Source organism: Carcharodon carcharias, chromosome 20 (genome assembly GCF_017639515.1).
Source record: "Carcharodon carcharias isolate sCarCar2 chromosome 20, sCarCar2.pri, whole genome shotgun sequence".
Taxonomy (NCBI): Eukaryota; Metazoa; Chordata; class Chondrichthyes; order Lamniformes; family Lamnidae; genus Carcharodon; species Carcharodon carcharias.
Window position 1 is genome coordinate 15,055,993 of NC_054486.1, and position 21,872 is coordinate 15,077,864.

General features: G+C 42.3%; 1 protein-coding gene across 3 annotated transcripts in view; it reads left to right on the top strand.

Moving 5' to 3' along the window:
* The first annotated feature begins 1,596 nt into the window (after positions 1-1,596).
* The window catches only part of LOC121292247 (spectrin beta chain, non-erythrocytic 1-like), a 265,589-nt gene continuing 245,313 nt past the window's right edge, over positions 1,597-21,872 (top strand). For 2 of the 3 annotated variants that reach the window (XM_041214008.1, XM_041214010.1), the window contains exon 1: positions 1,598-1,721. The gene's annotated coding sequence lies outside the window, so the exon portion shown is untranslated. Of the gene's footprint in view, positions 1,722-21,872 lie in introns of all 3 variants that reach the window. The other variant, XM_041214009.1, reaches the window with a different exon arrangement.

Below are 21,872 nucleotides of genomic sequence, written 5' to 3' on the forward strand. Positions count from 1 at the left end.
TTATGTTGTTGTAGAATTAGGTATTGGACAATAAGGGCATACTTAGGAAGGTGACACACTCAACATGTTACTCAGCACCACTGATACCCAAGTGAATATTCCGAAACGTTTAACAGGAGGTAAAAATCACAAGTAAATATTTCTTGATTCAAGTATACAATTGCACCAGAGTTATAATTTTAGTTTCTTGCAAACTACCTAAAAATGCCAAATCTGACAACAAATATAGCCTAATTTAACCACACTGTAAACATGGTCATTTGTTTAAGATAGTTACAGTATTGTGTTTTTTTTTAAAATACAGAACATCTACACTATTTTTCCTTCCTTCTGTATGGGTGTATCAGAATGCTGTGCAAGATTGGATAGCTTATTAGGTTGCGTTACAGTTCATTCAGGGAGTGTGAGTTACTTTGGCACATGCACTTTTACATGCATTTTGGAGTCTGGAGCTATGGGTAGAGGCTCCTACTTTCTTTGCATCACAAGGATGATCAGGAATCCCTCACGTTCTTACCACCTGCTATTCCTGTATGTTGGAAGGATTTGTAGGATGATGCTCAACCTGTTTGGCTGTGTTATGAATGCACTGTCCTTGATCATCAAGTCCAGGGGTGCGTCTTGAACCCAGAGCTTCTGGCTCTGAAGCTGGGATGCTACCCACAGTGCCACATGACTCCTCAGTTTGTCAGATACAGGTGGTGAATTGTGAAACGAATGGCATTGTCCCTACAAGCTGGGTGAAGGGTCTGACAACTTCATGCTATTGCTTTTGCTCGATAAATATTATTGAGACAGTTTGGGTGAGGTCTTGTATACTACAGCAATATATATGTTAATGTTGTGAAGTAGGTGAGTGTTATGTCCAGAGCAGGCTTGGGAGGGAGGGTGACTTTGGACCCAAGACTCCAAAAGTCATTCATCACTGAGGTTTTTGTCACCTCATGTCTGGAAGTAGTGTAGACTAATTGATAGAGATTGACTGCAATAATTAGACAGCAACTCCATTATCGTTGTATCATGCGACTCTCAAGGTCTAGAAGGTGAACTAGATGGATGTTGGTCCTTTTTTATCTAGCAATTCCTATGTCCCTAATAAATTCCAATGGACATGCCTAATACTAAATATTTTTTTAAAAATCAGGAATTTTTGTCACAATATTTTTTGAGAACACATGCAATTGAATAGATCTGTTGACCCAATAAAGTTGTTTATTAATTATAATTTCATATTTTCAAATATGAATTTCAAAGAAAATTTGTCTTGGAATATTTTACAGATAGTGGCATTATGGCACATATTTCAGATCGCTCAGTGTGAAACTGTTTGCTTGGGTGTATTTTTGTTTTACCAGTAGTGAATTGTGTTTCAATCCCTGAGAGCTGTGGGATTGCACTGGTCTCGGTATTGCACTTACCGCTTATGTTCCGTAAAAGAAATGAGAGCTTCTTTGCTGACTGATGATAACTCATGGCAGCCCTCGTAACATTTACTGACAGCTGTTTGAGGCAATGTCGACTGATCACTCCCAGCCAACACCCAACCCCTCCTCCCAGTGATATTAATGTGAAAGTTATTTGTGGGTCATTCCAGCAACCACACATTCACACACACACACGCACACACACACACACACACTCACACAAGGACACTGGCCAGAGGATTGTACAGCTACCTGGAACATTTGGAAGGAACTTTTTACAATTTTCAGCTGTTAAACGTATGTATTAGGAGCAAATTGTTGTTTTAATAATTAGAATGTTGTGTGCTTTTTTGATTACCTAATGTTGTCATGATAAATTGTAAACTGGCATAATGCTTAACTCTACTTTTTAATGTACTTCCAAATACTATATATAAGCCATTATAATGTTAAACAATGAGACTGGCAGAATTTAAAAGTACTAGCTCCAGCAATTTTGATTAGGGCAAATATAGATTTGAGTCTTAATGTATTTCTTCACCTTTTTAAAAGTTACTTTGCTTCCTTTTTAGTTTCTACCCTACCAGAAACTGTTTTGTGACTGAGAGGATAGGCATACATACTATTCTAACCCTTTCCTATTGTGAGCTTTGTAACCAGAGTAGGTCTGACAATGATGTAAGCTGGTTCAGACTTATCTGTTTTTTTTGACCTCAATGGGAGCATTTTGCTTCAGCTTGTGACCTCTGCCGGATGACCTGGTTAAGCTTGTAACCATTTTCTCCCCTCCATGACACTGGACAAGACCACACATTGCGCTTGGGAGAAGTGTCATTTGAAAAGTGTCATTATTTTCATATGCTACTTTCTGTTCAAATTTTGAATAATTGGAATGAAGTTAACCATAGCCGCATATATCACCGCAGCCAGCAATGACTTTCTGGATTTTACCAAGCCATTGAGCCTTTAAGCAAAATTTGCAAGGAACCTAATAATCGAAAGGTTAAAGGAAGAGGCGTAGAGTTTCTGCTTTGGCTGCAGTCGGCATTCCGCATGCAAATAGTGCTCAAAATTGCATTATAGAAGTGCTTCGTTCTTCTGTTTCCACTCCCACTCCTTGCATGTCACTGAATGCAAAGTCTGCCATGAACCAATGTGATGTTTATTACAAGAAATTTTGCTTTGAAAAAGGTCCTTGATACATTGGTGCAGTTTGATTAATACATCTACAAGTGGGTTCACCACATAAAAAGACATCTTTAATTAGCAACAATTCACCACATTGAAGTAACCTGATTTTAAATGACTGAATATGACTTTTAAAAGGTGCAGAACCATTTGCTGGTTTTGTTGGTGTACAGTGGTCAGTTTCTTAGTAAATTAAGAGAAAGTTACACGCTAAAGCTTTTAGAAAGTGCTGATTAGTGTTCTTGCAACCATAAGCATCATCTTAGGTTTTAGAGCTGAGGTCTTTAAACGAACAACATTCAATGAAACTCCCAACGCTGATTAATTTAACCTGGGGGTGTGGCAAGTTTTATGGCCAGCACTGGCTTCCAAAGCAACGCTTTTTAAACTCACAGAGATTCAGGCAAACAACATGGAAAGACAGTGTCGGGGAAATTACCCCATAGATTAGAGAGTTATAGAATCATGACCTGTAGATTTTTGGTCCTGCCGTACTGTGTTCATTCACTTATTCAGTTTGATTGCATTAGAATGTTTTAAAATTTTAAATTTTACCAACATATTTTGTAACGTATTTTGTTAGTTGTTTTGTGGACAAAGCTTTCACTCAGAATCATATACTTAACAATCTACCTCATCAGTACAACTAACGTGCAGATTTGTCCCAAGTGAGTTTTGGCAAATTTCTTCTGACAAGCGGATTTTATTGTTTGCATGTTTAGCCTTGAAAGAGATCTGATATCTTGGTATTTCTTTGGATGTAAGTGTTTAGGTGCTGCAGAAGAGACTAACTGAATTATAGTTAGAATCAACTTATCATTAAATGACTTGATGTTAACACAGCAAGAAGCTTGAATATTGGTTAGCTACAAGCTGACATATGTTCCTTCTGCCCAATTTAACTAGCTTTTCTTAATTTTTTTTTTGTTTTGAGGGAAGTGAAAAGCCTTAAAGTTGAAATGCTAACTGTGACCAACAGTCAACAGGTGTGACATGTGAGCCTTATGATTGAAATGTTAAGTAGTGCCCATGTAATCTGATGCCACTAACCATAAGGTAAAAATGAAATGATGAAAATTACAGTGATATGGGCTTAGCAATACCTCACAATGCCAAATTGTTGCTTAATTAGTGATATAAGCGCTGGTTCAATTTGTTTATTGCCCTGTTCAAAAGAAAGGAGGGAGATGGCTACCTGCATTGTGAGTTGGTGAGACACACATGGAGATATCATTATCTAAAGACAGAAAGTGTTGGAAAGCCTCAGCTGGTCTGGCAGCATCTGTGGAGAGAGAAACAGAGTTAATGTTTTGAGTTCCTGATGCAAGGGGATTTAACACCCCGCCCAAGAAATGAATGTGCCTCCCCTTGGCAGTTAAGATTCTGCCCCATGTCCCCAGTCAATGGTTAAAACTAGTTCTATTTCTTTCTGACATGACACCAATGGTCAGTAGCAGTTTAGAGGCAGCTAACTTAATTAGCACCTTTAACCTTCATTTTGCTGAGCATTCCTCAGTAATTGTTCTTAAAGAGAAAATATTTCCTATCCATTACATCAGTCCCTTACTTTCTCCCTTCATCATAACTGCTTATCTTCTTATTTACATCTTTATTGCTAATTCCACAAAAATGCAAAACTGCCCTAAATATGCACCTCGTGGTTAACTTGGCTCACAATGGAATCTCCCAACTACCTCACACTTGAATCTGCAGCTGTTATTGTTTTTGGCATTCTGTTCGTTCCTGCACATTGAAAGGAGTTTTTTAAAATTCATTCGTGGGATGTGGGCATCACTGGCTAGGCCAGCATTTATTGCCCAACCTTTAATTGCCCTTGAGAAGGTGGTGGTGAGCCATCTTCTTGAACTGCTGCAGTCCATTTGGTATAGGTACACCCACAGTGCTGTTAGGGAGGGAGTTCCAGGATTTTGACCCAGCGACAGTGAAGGAACAGCGATATATTTCCAAATTAGAGTGGTGAGTGGCTTGGAAGGGAACTTCCAAGTGGTGGTGTTCCCATGTGTCTGCTGCCCTTGTCCTTCCAGATGGTAGCAGTCGTGGGTTTGGCAGGTGCTGCCTAAGGAGCCTTGGTGAGCTCCTGCGGTGCATCTTATAGATGATACACACTGCTGCTACTGTGCATTGGTGGTAGAGGAAGTGAATGTTTGTGGATGGGATGCTAATCAAGTTTTGACCTGGATGGTGTCAAGCCTTTTGAGTGTTGTTGGAGTTGCATTCATCCAGGCAAGTGAGGAGCATTTCATCACACTCCTGACTTGTGCCTTGTAGATGGTGCACAGGCTTTGGGGAGTAAGAAAGTAAATTAAAGAATGAATGTTCCTAGCTTCTGATCTGGTCTTGTAGCCACAGTGCTTATATGGCTAGGCCAATTCAGTTTCTGGTCAATGATAACCCCAGATGTTGATAGAGGGGGATTCAGTGATTCAGTGATTCAGTGATGGTAATGCCATTGAATGTCAAGAGTCAATGGTTAGATTCTCTTTTGTTGGAGGTGGTCATTGGCTGGCACTTGTGTGGTGCGAAAGTTGCTTGCCACTTGTCAGCCCAAGTCTGGATATTGTACAGGTCTTGCTGCATTTGGACATGGACTGCTTCAGTATCTGTGGAGTCGTGAATGGTGCTGAACATTGTGTAACCATCAGTGAACGTACCTACTTCTGACCTTATGACGTAAGGATGGTCATTGAAGCAACACTGAAGATGGTTGGGACTAGGATACTATCCTGAGGAACCCCTGCAGTGATGTCCTGGAACTGAGATAATTGACCTCCAAAAACTACAATTATCTTCATTTGTGCTAGGTATGGACCCAACCGGCAGAGTTTTCCCCTGATTCCCATTGATTCCAGTTTTGCTAGGGTTCCTTGATGCCACATTTGTCAAATACTGCCTTGATGTCAAGTGCAGTGATTCTCACCTCACCTCTGGAGTTCAGCTCTTTTGTCCATGTTTGAACCAAGGCTGTAGTGAGGTCAGAAGCTGTGTGACCCTGGTGGAACCCAAACTGAGCATCAGTGAGTAGGTTATTGCTAAGCAAGTGCCATTTGATAGCACTGTTGGTGACCCCTTCCGTCATTTTATTGATAATCTCGAGTAGACTGATGGGGCAGTAATTGGCCGGATTGGATTTGTCCTGCTTTTTGTGTACAGGATGTACTGGGGCAATTTTCCACATTGCCAGGTAGATACCATTGTTGTAGCTGTACTGGAACAACTTGGCTAGGGGTGCGGCAAGTTCTGGAGCACAAGTCTTCAGTACTATTGCCAGAATATTGTTAGGGCCCATAGTCTTTGCAGTATCCAGTGCCTACAGCCATGTCTTGTTATCGGGTGGAGTGAATTGAATTGACAATACTGGCATCTACTGGGAACCTCTGGAGGAGGCCGAGATGGCCTCCAGCGTGTATCCGGTTGTATGTATGTATTTGGATGTACATATGTATCTGGTTGTATGTATATATCTGGATATATGTATGTATGTATGTATCTGGATGTATATATGTATCTGGATGTATGTATGTATCTGGATGTATGTATGTTTCTGGTTGTATGTATGTATCTGGTTGTATGTATCTATCTGGATGTATGTATGTATCTGGTTGTATGTTGTATCTGGATGTATGTATGTATCTGGTTGTATGTATGTATCTGGATGTATGTATGTATCTATCTGGATTATAATTCCTGAAAAGGTGGTGTTAACAGATTCAATAGTGCCTTTGAAAAGAGAATTGGATAAATACTTGAAGGAATAACACTTATAAGGCTGCAGAAAAAGAGCTGCGGTGTAGAACTAATTGGACAACTCTTTCATACAGTTAGGACAAGCAGGATGGGAAGAGTGGCCTCCTTTTATGCTGTATCATTCTTTGATTCCATGGGTGGAATTTTCCCGTCCCACACACCCCCGGGATTTTCCTGCCTCGCTGAAGTCAATGGACTTTTAGTTGGTCCCGCCCTCACCACAACAGCTGTAAAATCCCAACCCATGTGACCACAATTTTGGGCTAAATTATTTACAAATTGTATTGTGTTAACTCATAGATATGATGGTAGCACATGAGCATCGGGCATGAATTATGCTTTGTAAAACCGCCATTTTGTTTCACTATGGCCTGCTGGGAACTGGGTATGTGCTTTTCGCTCATGGGAATGGTATGCTGCGGGCTGCATCTCTGGAGTTACTGCCCAAACAGTCTAGTCTTGTCACTTAGTGCCACTCGTGTGATTTTCTGATCGGGTAGGCTGGATGTCTCACATAGGCTGCTGTCCTGAGAACAGGCAGCCTTGGGCAGGTCATCTCCAGCTGGTGACATTCCACTCATTCTCAGATCCATTTATCCACTGATCGGGGGATTGCTGCTCTAATGGCTGCTGTTAAACTCTGAAAGCCACGAGAGAAATGGCTGAAGGTACTGGATATTGCAAAGGCAATGGGCCCTGACAATATTCCAGCAATAGTACTGAAGATTTGTGCTCCAGAGCGTGCTGCGCCCCTATCCAAACTGTCCCAGTACAGCTACAACACTGGCATCTACCCAGTAATGTGAAAATTTGTTGAGGTGTGTCCTGAACACAAAAAAACCAGGACAAATCCAACCCAGCCAATTACTGCCCCATCAATCCACTCTCGATCATCAGTAAAGTGCATGAGCCTGCATGTATCCTGGCCCCAGTAATCTGAAAGCCAGGATTTTGTCTATCCTGTGCCCAGCTGCTTTCAGGGCTGCCTGCTCCACAGTTGCGTTTCACCGAAAGCTGACTGTTTTGGCCTTGATCAAGTTTTGGGCTATTCTTTTCTCCGCTCTTTGAATGATCTGATCCTTTTCTTGGGTCCCTCTGCAGTAGAAGACTTCCTTTAAAATAATCATGAAATCTCATGAGAAACATTGGAAGTCAGTGACTGATGTGATGTTTGGTCGGGCATAGAAGATTCTCTGCTTTTCTGTTGTTCTCCCAGCCTGAAGTTGACGATTTAAAATGAGTTCCGATCTCTAAAGGCTGCATCACGAAATATTCCACACCCACCCTCCCCACACCATCTCTGACTCACCGATGCACCACTCCCATGTTACACAGAAGTTGCTCCAAATCAAATGTGGCAGCATTAGTGCTGGGCTAGAGTGGCTAATCGTTACGTCTGTAGCATTTTATGAGGACAAGTTGATGAGGGTATTTAAGACTTTTTACACGATAACGTAAAATGAGTGACAATGAATCAGGCAGGCAGCCCATTTTACATCTTTCTCGATCTCTATTTCCAGTGTCAAAATTACACCCAACAGGCCCAGTTTCAGGGCTGGCTACCTATCACCTCTGGATCATCCAGGCATGAGCTGGATTTTTAAAAAATTCATTCATGGGATGTGGACTTCGCTGGCTGGGCCAGCATTTATTGCCCATCCTTAATTGCCCTTGAGGAGGTGGTGGTGAGCTGTCTGCTTGAACTGCTGCAGTCCCTGTGGTGTAGATACACCCACAGTGCTGTTAGGGAGGGGACCTCCAGGATTTTGACCCATTTGCGTGAGTGGTCTTTATCAAACATAGTATGTTGTTACTTCCTTTATTGGTTTGTACACAGCCCACACAAGAGTTGATCCCCATGACTCCCCTTTTTTGTTTTTTGACATATGGTCTATGCTCTTTCCATGCATAATGCAAATGTAGAACACATACTTGATATAAAACTAAGGATCCCCTGCTATACTAATGTCTCAGTTATCTGATATATCCTATATATATATATATATATATATATATGTATCTTTATTTTATATATATATATAAATCTGTGATTCAGCAGAATCTTGAGCTGCTGTAGTTTTGTCTTTACACGGCATAATTTCTAAGTTTGAGCTGGGTCAAACGTTTCTTCAAAAATGTGTACCGTTTCTTTAAAGAGAGCCTTGATTTCAGGGAAGTGGATGGTGCAGTACATTCGGCACCAGCATGTCACCCTCTCTCAACTCCAACTCTGTCTCCTCTGGCTGTACAGGTACTTGTAAGGCAGCCTCGATCTGGTGCCTCGTGGAGATTGAATAAGCCTGGCTCTGAGTACCAAACTAGCATTCTTGCTGCAGGGACCCTGGTGGTGTAGAGGCTGGTGTGAAGATGAGGAAAATTTTAGAATCGGTGCTATTTCAAAGCTGGTTGAAGCACACTGTTGGCACAAGCTAGATAGTGCTTTCAACACCTATACTATATATCCTTTGATGCTTGGTGCTGGAAATGGCAAGTGGAGGAGGGGAAAGGTGAAATGCTGATTACACATAAGTGCGTGCAGCTAGGTTTACTAGCATTATTACATCATCTAATTAACATTTTAATGCCATGCGGTACCAAAACTCAAATCAAGATAAAATACTGCAAGACATGCCCACAGAATGAACACATGATTGAACCTATGTGACATAAAATGTAAAACTCTCTGTCCCTTTCGCTGAATTTGTATTGGAGTCAAGAATTGTGCGATAAAGCTGTAGATCCTGAATTCACATAGAGATACCAGCGCACAATGTATTTATTTGAAATTCTTCTGTCTGCAGTTTTAGCAGAGGTGTTAAAGCATTGAAAATAAATAGCTTTTACAAAATATTTTAGCAAAGCAGTTTAGCAACTGCCTGCAAAGCAGAAACCACAATTATATTTTGCAGACTTCAGAATAGGAAGTACTCTGTGTTAATCTCAGGAGAGCACACAAATATCAAAAGAAATCTTTTCAATAGCAGTGAACCATTTCTGTTAAATACCAAGATAGAATCGATGTTTTACTGTAAAAGCTAGCTTCTCTCAATGTAAAATTACTTCAAGGAAACATGTACATTGGGGTTGCCTAATGTCATAGGCTTAGGAGGCAAACAGACACAATTATCATCTGCACTTGACAGCATCAGAGTGTGACAAAAGATTCATTGAACTATTGATTTCAGATAGCCATTTCAGCAGTGGGACTGGTAAATGTGCATGTAGTGACATTACTGAAATGCATGAATCAATATGACAAGCTCCATTATTGTGGTGGCTGGGAAGTGGATTGCTACTGAGTTTCTTCTGTTTACAGTGGCATTTCCCATGTCCGAGTGGTTTTCTTAAAGCTTAACATTTGCTATATGTCTATTGGTGTGTATTTATGATGAAGCAAGTTTCAGGGGCACTTCCTATGGATGGGTCTATTTTTCACTCTGTGCTCACACATAATACCATAGGTTAAAAGCAAAATACTGCAGATGTTGGAAATCTGAAGCAAAAATAAAAATAGAAATAGCTGGAAAAATGCAACAGGTCTGACAGCATCTGTGGAGAGGAATACAGTTAGCATTTCGAGTCCGTATGACTCTCCATCAGAACTGAGGAAAAATAGAAATGGGGTGAAATATAAACTGGTTGAGGGGGGTGGGACAGGTAAACCTGGATAGAGGGCCAGTGATAGGTGGAGGCAAAGAAGAGATTGCCAAAGATGTCATAGACAAAAGGACAAAGGGGTGTTGATGGTGGTGATATTAGCTGAGGAATGTGCTAATGGTGACATTAAGCTTAGAAAGCAGGACGAGCAAGGTACAGATAGCCCTAGTGGGGGTGGGGTGGGGGGAAGGGATCGAAATAGGCTAAAAGGTGGAGATGAAACAATGGATGGGAATACATTTAAAAATAATGGAAATAGGTGGGAAAAGGAAAATATATTCAAAATATATTTAAAATATAAATATTTATATTTTTAAAATATATTTTCCTTACCCCCACCCCACCCCCACTAGGGCTATCTGTCACTTGCTCGTTCTGCTTTCTACCCTTAATGTCACCATTAGTAGATTTCTTAGCTAATATCACCACCGTCAACACCCCTTTGTCCTTTTGTCTATGACATCTTTGACAATCTCTTCTTTGCCTCCACCTATCACTGGCCCTCTATCCAGCTCTACCTGTCCCACCCCCCTCAACCAGCTTATATTTCACCTCATTTCTATTTTTCCTCAGTTCTGATGAAGAGTCATACGGACTCGATAAGTTAACTGTATTCCTCTCCGCAGATGCTGTCAGACCTGCTGAGTGATACCATAGATTGTTTGACATTAGCCCTCATCTACTGAGAAAAAGAAAAACAAATACATTTTCCCTCAGAGGTAACTGTAGATTAGCTAGCGTGATGTCATTGCTAGGAAAGATATTGGAATCTCAAAGAGGAACATTTTAGCGAAGCAGTTTAGCAACTGCGTGTAAAGAAGAAAAAATATGAATAATAATCAGCAAGGGTTTCAATAAAGGTCACGCTTGACCCGCTCTATTAAATTCTTTGAAGCAATAACAAAGTGTAAACAAGGGTAATGCCATGGATGTGGACTTGCAATGCAACTTTGATAAGGTAGACTTATGACTAAGGTCAGAGCTTGTGAAATCACCACCAAGCTATTCCAGTACAGCTACAACACTGGCATTAATTGACAGTGTGAATATTGTCCAGGCATGTCCTGTCCATACAAAGCAGGCCAAATTTAACCTGGCCCATTCCAGTGCTATCACTTTATGCCCATTCATCAGCAAAGTGGTGGAAGGAGTCATCGACTGTGCTCTAAATGTCACCAACAGCCCGCTCACTGATGATCAATTTGGGTTCCATCAGGACCACTCCGCTCAAAACCTCATTACAGCCTTGGTCTGAACATGGACAAAAGAGCTAAATTCCAGAGGTGAGGAGAGATTGACTGCCCTTGTCATCAAGGCAGCATTTGAATGAGAGCAGCACCAATCTGATCTCATAAAGCTGAAGTTCATGAAGATCAGGCAAAAAAACTTTCCACTGGGAGGAGTCATACCTAGGTCAAAGAAAGGTTGTTGTGGTTGTTGGAGGTCAATCATCCAAACACCACTGCAGAGTTTCGCAAGGCAGTGTCCCAGATCCAGCTATCTTCAGTTTCCTCATCACTTTCCTCCATCATAAGGTCAGCAGTGGGGCTGTCCGCGGATGATTCCACAGTTTTGAGCTCTATTCACAACTTCTTATGGAATGAAGCAGTCCATGCCTACATGCAACTAGACCTAAACAAGATACAGGCTTGGACTCCTAAGTGGCAAATAATATTTGTGCCACATAGGTGCCAGGCAATGATCATCTCTAACAAGAGAGAGTCTAATCACACCCCCTTGGCAACTAGTGGCATTGCCATCAATGAATTCCCCAGCAGCAATGTCCAACGAGTTGCCCTGAACTGGAAACTCAAATGGACCAGTCACATAAATGCTATGTGGTTACAAGAGCAATTCAGAGGCTGGATAGTGGTAGAGGTGAACTTCTTGAAACATGTAAGATCCTAAGGGCATTTGATAGGATGGATACTGGGAGGATGTTTCAACCTGTGGGAGAGACTAGCGACTGGAAACTAGGGACATAGTTTAAGAATCATAGGTCTACCATTTAAGACGGAGATGAAGAAAAATTGTTTTTCTCATAGGGTCGTTAGTCTGTGGAAGTCTCCTCCCTCGAAATCAGTGGAGGCTGGGTCATTGAATTTATTCAAGGCAGAGTTAGACGTATTTTTGATATACAAGGGAGTCAAGGGTCATGGGGGATGGGGTGGGGGGTGGACGGCAAAGTGGAGTTGCAATCAGAACCAGATCAGTCATAATCTTATTTAATGGTGGAGCAGGCTCAAAGGGCCGAATGGCCTACTCCTGCTCCCACGTCCGATGTTCCTATGGTCTGTGGCAAGTAACTTACCCCCTGACTCCCCAAGGCCTCTCCATCACCTACAAGGCACAAGTCAGAAGTGTGATGGAATACTCTCCAGTTGTCTGGCTAGTGCAGCTGCAACAACATTCAAGAAACTCAACACCACGGAGTCCAAGAGAAATATATCCTGCTGAAATACCAAGAGCAAACTAGCCAGCAATGGCAAACCCTGGACGAATAAAGAAACGAGGGCAAGCTTGAAACAGAAGAAAAAGGCATTAAGTACACTGGCAACAAAACAAATGAAAATGAAAGGGGAATACGAAAAAGTTAGGAAATAAGTTTTAAAAAGCAATTAGACAAATAAGTTATCAAGAAAAATGAAGATAAATAGCAAAGTATTCTACAGACAATTAAATGATAAAAAAAATAATGAGAAGGAAAGGGCTGTTAAGGCGTATGCACAATAGGCAAAGACAGCGAAATGGCAGAAATATTAAGTAATTGCTTTGTCTCATTCTTTACCAGGGAAGCTAACATGGTGGATTACACCTTAGAGATCAAAAATAAGGTGAAGACATGTTAAGAAAGAAGAGGGGTGAGATAATTGATAAACAAATCAAACTTAGAAAGGATAAAATCCCTGGTCCCGATGTGCTCCTAAAAACAGTTGGAGAAGTTAATTAGACAAAGCACCGCGGCAGGCCTTTTAAACAGGCCGCCTCCGCACCCGGCTGTGCCTATGGCTGCTTCCAAACTCTCTCCCTCTTTCCAGTGTCGCCAAGCCCGACTCCATTTAGCACCTGCACCGACCCCTACCCTCCCACACCCCGGCATGAAAATCCGACCATCCGGAACAGTTTCTCCTGAGCCTAGTTGGCGGGCCCATCCCCAGTTAGCACAGCACTAGTTCTGGTGAACAGTCATACAGTCTCGAGACGTTAACTGTGTTCCTCTCCGCAGATGCTGTCAGACCTGCTGAGTTTTTCCAGGTATTTTTGCTTTTGTTTCGGATTTCCAGCGTCCGCAGTTTTTTGCTTTTAGTCAGTGAGGGTAGCCTTCCTGCTCAGCTCATTTCCCAACAAGACTGAATTCACAAAACAACAGGTTCAAACTTAAAGCTTCTCTCTGCTGTATGATTTCGAGTAAATTGCTTGCCTGTGCACTTAGCAGCCTGTTTTCCCCCATCAATTAAAGTGATTGCGGTTCAAAACAAAGAAACCTCAAGAACCAGGCTGGTCGGGTGATTTCTTGTTGTCAGTTCCAAGGCGAACTTGTGACCCTTTTTTAAAAAAAACTCTGGGTCAGCGTCCAAATGTCCAGATAATGCAAAGTCTTCCCATATTTTAAAAGAAAATCCAGTTGGCGAAGATGTGGGGCAGGATTTTTAGGTGGGTGGGCAGGCACAATTGGCAGTCCCAGGATCAGCTGGGGAACTGCGATTTCACGCTGGCTTGTCAATTAACAGCCAGCCAGCGTGAAACGCGTGCTGAAATGCTCAGCGCTGCCAGGGTAGGGGGGTGCGAGAGGAGGGCAGGTGCTGACATAAGCGCGGGCACAGGCGAGCGCTGAATGTAAGTTCCCTGAAGGCAGAGAGCTGCCTCGGGGAGCTGAAGACTTTAAAACCAATAAATAAAAGTTTTTAAAGTCAGGAAAAAAGTGTCATGCATCACAATCAGTCACCTGAACATATACGTGATAAAAATGCAGTCCGTAGATTCTTTTTTAAATTTAATAAGGGAAACCTCATCCCGCCCAATTCGCCCGGCCACCAACCCTTACGGTTGGACAGACCACGAAAAATTGGAGACAATTGCAACTTTAATTACACTAATTGGCCTCTTAATTGTTGGTGGGTATGCTTCCCACTTTTATGTGCGCTTGCCGACTGAAATGTCGTGCGATTTCATGTCTGATCGGGTCGGGCGGGTGCCTGCCCACACTCCAAGTGAAGAATTCTGCCTATGGTTTTCCCAGCACATAATTGGATCATCCCCCCTCTATTACATTAATGCAGGAGCATGGACATCCTCAAATTAATACAATGCTGGGAATAAATATTTGTGCAAATCGCTCTCTTGTCTCTCTGTGTAAGGTTATGGATCTCTCTGTTTCTTTCTGTTTTTCACCATTTCTTTGGTTTCCTTGGGTTATGCAGAGGGAGGTCTTGTGATGCATTGGTAGAGTCCCTAGGTATCTCTGAGTTCAAGTCCCACTTCAGGACTTGGTGGCCAGGGAAGGCGTGTTTGTAATGTGGTCATACGGGTTGATTATCAGCCTGTAAATCCTTCCAATACGCCTGATGGCAGGCGGTAAGAGTGGGAGAGCCTTCTGCTCAGCCATACTGCAGAAGGCAATGCCAAACCACTGCAGTACTTTGCCAAGCATAATCACAGACCCATCCAATGGAAGCCCATGGAGGAGGAGGAGAATTATGTAGCTCTATGATTGAAATGGTGGCTGGGTAAATTTCTCCCAGATTTTCACAAATGGTTCTTTGAAGTTGCTAATATGAAAAAGTGACTACCTGGGGATAAGTGCCTCTCCAATTTTCCTGTCTTTGTGAGCATGCGCTGCCTTCTGTTTTGAGTTTCCTCACAACAGAGTGGCTTTGCTCAACAATGCAGAGCTATGGAACAAGGACCTACTTATATTTTATTCATTCCTGGGAAGTGGGTGTCGTTTATTGCCATTTCTTGCACTTTCCTTGTTGCTCTGAAAGGGCCTTCATTTGAATTGTTGGGTGTGTCGCAGTTTGGTCGAACCAGGTAGCTTGCTAAGCCACATCAGAGGGCAGGTAAGTATCAACCAGGTAGTGTGGGACTGGAGTTACGTATAGGCCAGACCAGGTAAAGGTGGCAGGTTTCCTCCCATGAATCAGTTTTATTTTAGCCCAATTAAAGTTTCCAAGCATGGTGGGAGTTGAACTCACATTGTCTTGCAATGTTGCCACTACACTGCCTTACCCTGTGGTAATTATATTTTAATACTTTCTCAATGCTATGGCACTTCATATTGGTACTCTGATAGACTGTTCCACCAATTCAGCTTGACTATACTTGTCAAATAAACCAGGTAGTTGTCTGGGGAGAGAAGTACCCATCAATTAGATGGACACGAGGTATCTTTGAATTGCAAAACGCATGGGGCAGGATTTTACGGTTGCCCCAAAGTCAGTGGACTCTGAATGGCTTGCCGCACCCCTGCCATGATGGGGCCATAAAGTTCCATCTGTGGAATTGTTTTGGCATTGCAGGTGAAGCCCCTTGTACTGGAAGTGAATTTATGAGGAAAATCCCTACTGGATCCTTCCCAATGGAAGCCTCATTAACAGCCGAAAGACCATACCAATATTGACATCTACCGATTACACCTCTCAGGAGGAGGGAAACCGAAATCATCTCGACCATTGAGTAGAACACAATGAAGTTATATTTCTGCAGAAAGATTGCCGTAAACCCTAGGGAGGTGGTATAAATGGCCCTGCCTCCCCCACCCCCATCATCATGGAGCCAACTCAAACCCAAAGAAAGTCTGCTTATCTCCTCATCCCCCTCTGCAAGGTGCAATCGTTGTTGGTCTTCAGCAACAGACAAGCACAGGCTTGACCCCTCGCTAGGTAGACAACCATTATCATTATTAGCGTTCAAACTGTTACTATTATTATTGAATATTTTTAAGGCAGAGGTAGCTCGATTCTTGACAAACAGGTAGGCAAAAGGTTTTGGGGGTAGGCAGGGAAGTGGCATTGGGTCACAATCAGATCAGCCATGATCTTATTGAATGGCAAAGCAGGATCAAGGAGCCAAATGGCCTACTCGTGCTCCTAATTCGTACGATCATATCATATTCCCAGGAACTCTTTCTGATGGAATAGTGAACAGCACAACCCAAAGTGGGTAAGTGAAGTGCCATTATTTTCCTGACCACAGACATGCACCCAAATCATACTGAATTGTAGCCCCGCCAATTGGAGCGTGGAACAATTCAAATTGGCACTAAGCTTGGGAAGATTTCTAAGTTGGTGGCCCACAATTCACAGTGCATTTGAGTAGTTCATACGGCCTGTATTAAAAGATGAAAAAAAAACAACCACCATTTGTGCAATGGTAGATCTCCACTAATGACTGGTAAAATAATAATGATGCAGTTAGTTACCAACCATCTCAGGAGGCATAAAGTTATCAGAGTCTATTTATAGATAGCGGCTGGCATGGCACTTACAGGATTAATTATTCACCAAAGGTTATTCATTATTAAAATGCTAAGAATGCTTAGCCTATTTCAGATTATAACTTCAGTCTTCAGAAAACAGTTACATGTTGCAAAGCAGTGCTTTTGTTACATTTCAAACTTACGCAAAAATGGGCAATTTTTTTGTGGATGCCAGTTAAATAATGGTTTGTAAAAATAAAATCCAGCTGCATTCCCTCTGCTGAAATGGAAGCAAAAAAGCCAGAGGGAGGGAGACATGAGAATTTTTTATACTCATCTGCTTGTTATGATATGGAATTCATAGCCTGAAAGGGTGGGTGGATGGAGATTTAGTCGTAGTTCTCAAAAGCAAACAGGATGTATTCGAAGCAAATAAAAAATGTTTGGGCTATGGGGAAAGGGAGGGGGAGTTGGCCTAATTGCGAGCTCTTTCAAAGAACTGGCACATGCCTGATGGTCCGCATGGTAACCTTTTGTGCGCTATGATGGAGAGAAAACAAATTCTGCTGAGGTAAGGAAATCTTCTGAAATAAATTAAAGAAATATTAAAACTAAAGTAGTTTTGCTGCAGGGCCCTTAAATACAAGAAATATAATGGAGGGCAAAATATTCAAAGGAACAAAAATAATCCCGACAGAAATTAATCTTGCCACAATCTTGAGTAATCTCAAGTAATGCCCCAAATAACACACTCTCGCAGTTTCAGTCAGGAGAAGTGGCCTGTGCCAGATGTCAGGTGTTTTATCCCTCGGCCCAGCTTGAAAAGCTAAGTGCACTGCACTCATTCCAGAACCATAATTTTTCATTGTCCTAAACAGTAACAGATTTGGCACATAAACACTTGGCCCTAGGTTCAGGTAGATTCTTACCACAAGGTCACCTGTGTCTCTAATGCTGATGTGCTAGCGAATAAAAATGCATAATTTCATGAGTTTGCAAATGATTAACTTTAGAATAAGATTTTTATTGTTTCTATTCAGTGCAGTACACAATAGTAAATTCACTCCCTCCTCCCCATAGCATTAAAACTTATCACAATGTGTCCCACTTTAAGTCATTACTCCCCAGCACATTAAATTGCACTACTCCATTCTACACATTCCATGAATGAATAAAAGAAACAGGAGTTCTCATTGCAGGCGAAGGGTGCAACAGCCTTTTAAAGGGTCAGCTAAGATACTGGGCAGATTTTTACGACAGGGGTATTTTACGTTCCCGCTGAAGTCAACGGGGTTTAGAATGTCTCGCCGCATTTTATGGCCTTTCCCCACCGAAACTGGGCCGTAAAATTCTGCCCATTAGATTAATATCCTTCCTGCATGTTAAGGCTGTAAGCTCAACTGGTTATAATGTTACATGTTCACCTTTTTTAATAATACTTCAGTAACATTACCTAATCACTTCAGTGGAGAAGAGTTCACAGATCAAACACTGCTCTGTTCCCATTGAAAAGAACCTTGATGAACTCCTAAGGTATTTAGAGGGACACACTGTTGGTGAATTAAACCTGCTTCACTAATATTTAATTGAATACCAAATACATAAAAGGTAGAATAGACAGAAGAGGTGATATAACCCTATATGCCAGGGCATTGTGGAGATTAAAGGAGGTGGAAAGTTGCACAATTAATTAATCTGACCTTTAATGTAAAAAGGATGAAGTTAACACTGTAGCTATTCTACTGATCGCCAAATTGTACAAGAAGGATTTGTTTGTTCTATAAAGAGATGAAATTGGTATATGAAAATAGTTAAGTTCATATCAATGGGGATCTTCAATCACTGAATATTGTGTCCAGTTCTGGTACTGAGTCACACAAAGACATTGAAGTGCTGCAAGAAATTCAGAAGCTGATTCTTAATGTTAGAATTATGACAAAAGTTAGAATAAACTTGAGCATTTCAGCCTCAATAGAAGGTAATTGAGAGGTGATCTTACAGAAAACTTATCGGTCATAATCACTATAGCAGAGGTAAATGCAGAAAGGGACTTTAAAACTGAGAGAGTTGGACAATCGGATGTAAACTTAAACTAATGAAAAATTTAGGGCAAATTTAAAACTATCAGATATCAGGAGGCTCTTTGCATTCGAGTGATCAACATTGTTATGATCCCAGCTGATGTTACTACTGGACAAGCCAGATCCCAGGGTGGAACCCAGCTTGATAGATCCTAACTTTTATTTTTTGTCTAGAATCATGGAGAGGGTCTACTGAACAGAGTTACAAGAGCCAGCTGATGAACTTTTAACAAAAGAATAAAACATTTATTAAACAAGAAAAGATGAACTATATTACAATACTCCTTCACCCACAACTATACCTTTACAGATATATACAGATTTGTAAGAATAACACAAGTTACTAAAGCTATCTTATACTCTAATGTACACAGTAAGTACACAGTCCACATAAACCAATAGGCAACCTTTGGTCAGGCACACCGCACTCTGAAACCAAGTGACAGATACCACCTCAAACAGATATTATGGATCTCTCATCAACTCCCCCCACACCGTGAGCCAACCAGTCTCAATGAACCCCTTCTTTCACATGAGGGTTTCCAATCTCCACTCCCAAAGAACTCACTTTGGAATCTTCTCCCAAACAACGCTTTCTCTCAGACACCTTCCACAAAAGTCCACCTCCAGAGTTTCAAGCTCTTCTTCTGATGTTTCTCTCCCCTGGATCGCCATGTGCATTCAGGCTTTCTTCCACACACTCTCTCTCATATGCTCAGCTGTGCCAACAGAACACCACTGTTTCACATGCCCATAGTAAAGAGTTCCAGACCTTCAGCTGTCTTCTTGGACCTTCTGGCTTCTCGCAAGCCTACATTGCTTTAAATCTGCATCCTGCAGATTTGGAGCCTTCCTCTGTTCCTTGTTCTTAACTTCTCTTAGCAGAACCCTTTCCAGATTCCTGTTCATCCCCTTTGACTAGAAAGTCTTCTCGGGACCCCTCTTCTTCTGTTCTTCAGGGAAACCTGCTTCCTGCAGCTCCCCCCTGTCCAGCTTCTACTGGCAGCTGGTTTCAACTTTAGCTTGGGACTTGCTATCTGTCCCTCTCCTATACTGCTCCTGCTGGCAACTCCTTTCAACTTTAGAGCACACTGACCAACAGAACTCACTCCGTTGTCGGTTTCTCTGTGTGTGTGGCGGGGGGGGGGCTCTCTCTCTGGACCCCTGTTGCTAGGCAACAGCACAGTTTTTTTCCCTACCTTGTTTGTTTTAACTCCCCTTCAAGGGTCATAAACCTCATCAAAATGCAGGCATCTTTTAAAGTGAAACTAAAACTTAAGTTTCATCCTTTTAGCCTACAAATACAGAAATACAAATTAAACTTCAAGATGTACCTTATTCCTAATACACCCAAATACAAATCTATCTTACTTAAACTTTCTCTAGTTCCTAACAGCTTGGGCCTGAATTTTTCTTGTGTTGGGCAGGCTCAGTGGGAGTGGGCAGGGTTAGTCGCGGAGCCGATCGCCACCCGCAATCGGTTCCGCGCCGCTATTTTACGCAGGCCGGCCAATTAAGGCCCACCCAGGGTAAGGCGCGAGTGGTAGCGCTCACGTGCGTGAAAGAGTGCCTCAATTTCCCCAAGGGCACGGAGCTGCCGCAGGGAGACTGAAGCGCTTTTGAAATAAATAAATAAATGGATCGAAAATTTAATTAAATGTGTCCCATCTCAGATGAATGTGTCACATGAGGTGGGACGTGTTTTCACACTTCAGAAAATTTTAAAATTTAACTCAGAAGAGCTTTGGGAAACCTCATCCCGCTCGTGGATGAGGTTCCCCAAAAAACGTGAAGGCCGCTTGGCCTTTTTGCTTGCCCGCCAACCGTAAGGTTGAACAGGCAGCGTAAACAGTGACATTAATTCATTCGTTCATGGCCTTAAGAGGCCTATCAGTTATCGGCCGGCGCGCAGATGACTCCAGCACAAGCCCGCCGAACGAAACATTGCGAGACTGTGTGATGGCGTCAGGATGCACGCCCGACATCATCACACATCATTTTACGCACTGGCACGTCAACCCGCAAACCCCCCCGCATACGACTGAAAAAATCCTGGCAATAAGGACCAGCTGAGTGGAGCAGATGTTCATGCAATTATTGGGGTTTGCGAACCTGAATGATCAATGAAGTAAAATGACCTCCTGGCCGATATTTATTTAATGTTTATGGGAAATTTTAATCTGATTGAAGGATATTGGGAATGAGTTACAGCCTTGTCACTCTAGCAAAGTGGATGGCCAATGTGAGGTAAATCAGGTAAGTTCCACATCAGGGATGCGATGCCCTTCACCAGGCTGAACATTACTCGCAACATGTCACGCATTGTATTTTGAAAGGATGCATCGATTACCAGTTATCAGTCAACTGTTGAATTAATTTTTATTGGGAAGCCTAGGTAAAGGAGCAAGACCAATAGTGAAGGGAAACCATTAATGTTAAAACAGGAAAGCATGAAGTGAATGAGGAACTAACTGTTAAGCACCTTCAAAAACTTAGAAGATTATAAGAGATGATAATATGGAAAATTAGGGCGGGAAGAGGGCGAGCGTGAAGCCTACGCAGGCACGGGGGGAGCGCGCCATGAAAGCTCCCTGAGGGCTGAGAGCTGCCTCAGGGAGCTGAAGAACTTTAAAAACAAAAATAAAGATTCTAAACATCTGAAAAAAATGTCCCCACATAGGACTCCCTCACGTGAACATAAACATAATAAAAAATATGTCAAAATGTTTTTATTTTTAAAAAAAATTAATGTCGGAAACCTCATCCCACCCGTGGGTGAGGTTTCCTCAAAAATGCAAAGGCCACCTGGCCGATTTGCCCACCCGCCAGCTGTAAGGCTGGACTGGCAGTGAAAAGTGTCTCAGTTAATACTTTAACAGCCTTAATAGGCCTCTTAGTTGTCAGCGGGCGCGCTGTCGACTCTCGTGCACGTCCACCGACCGAAATATCAGGCGAGTGTCCAATGACATCGGGACACTCGCCTGACGTCAACCACGCGCTAGTTTACACCTGATCAGGTCGGACACGCGCCTGCCAACGGGGCATAAAGTTCTGCCCTTAGCCTTGGTTCAATGATGTCAATCTTTGGGAAAACGTTTTCTGCAAAAATGGGAAGATTAGGGGCTGAGGCCTCAGTTTGGAGTTGGAATTCACTGGCTTTGTTGACTGCTTTATTCTGATGACACCTTAGCTCTACCTGCCTTCATGTTGGCTCCAGAGCACAGTTTAAGAAGCCTGCCCTCCCAAATCTAACGGATGCCACCATATTTTGAAAGTGGGGTGTGGGTGGCTCGGGGTGATGGGGAGGGGGGGACGGGTGTGCTGGGGCTTAGTTTTCCT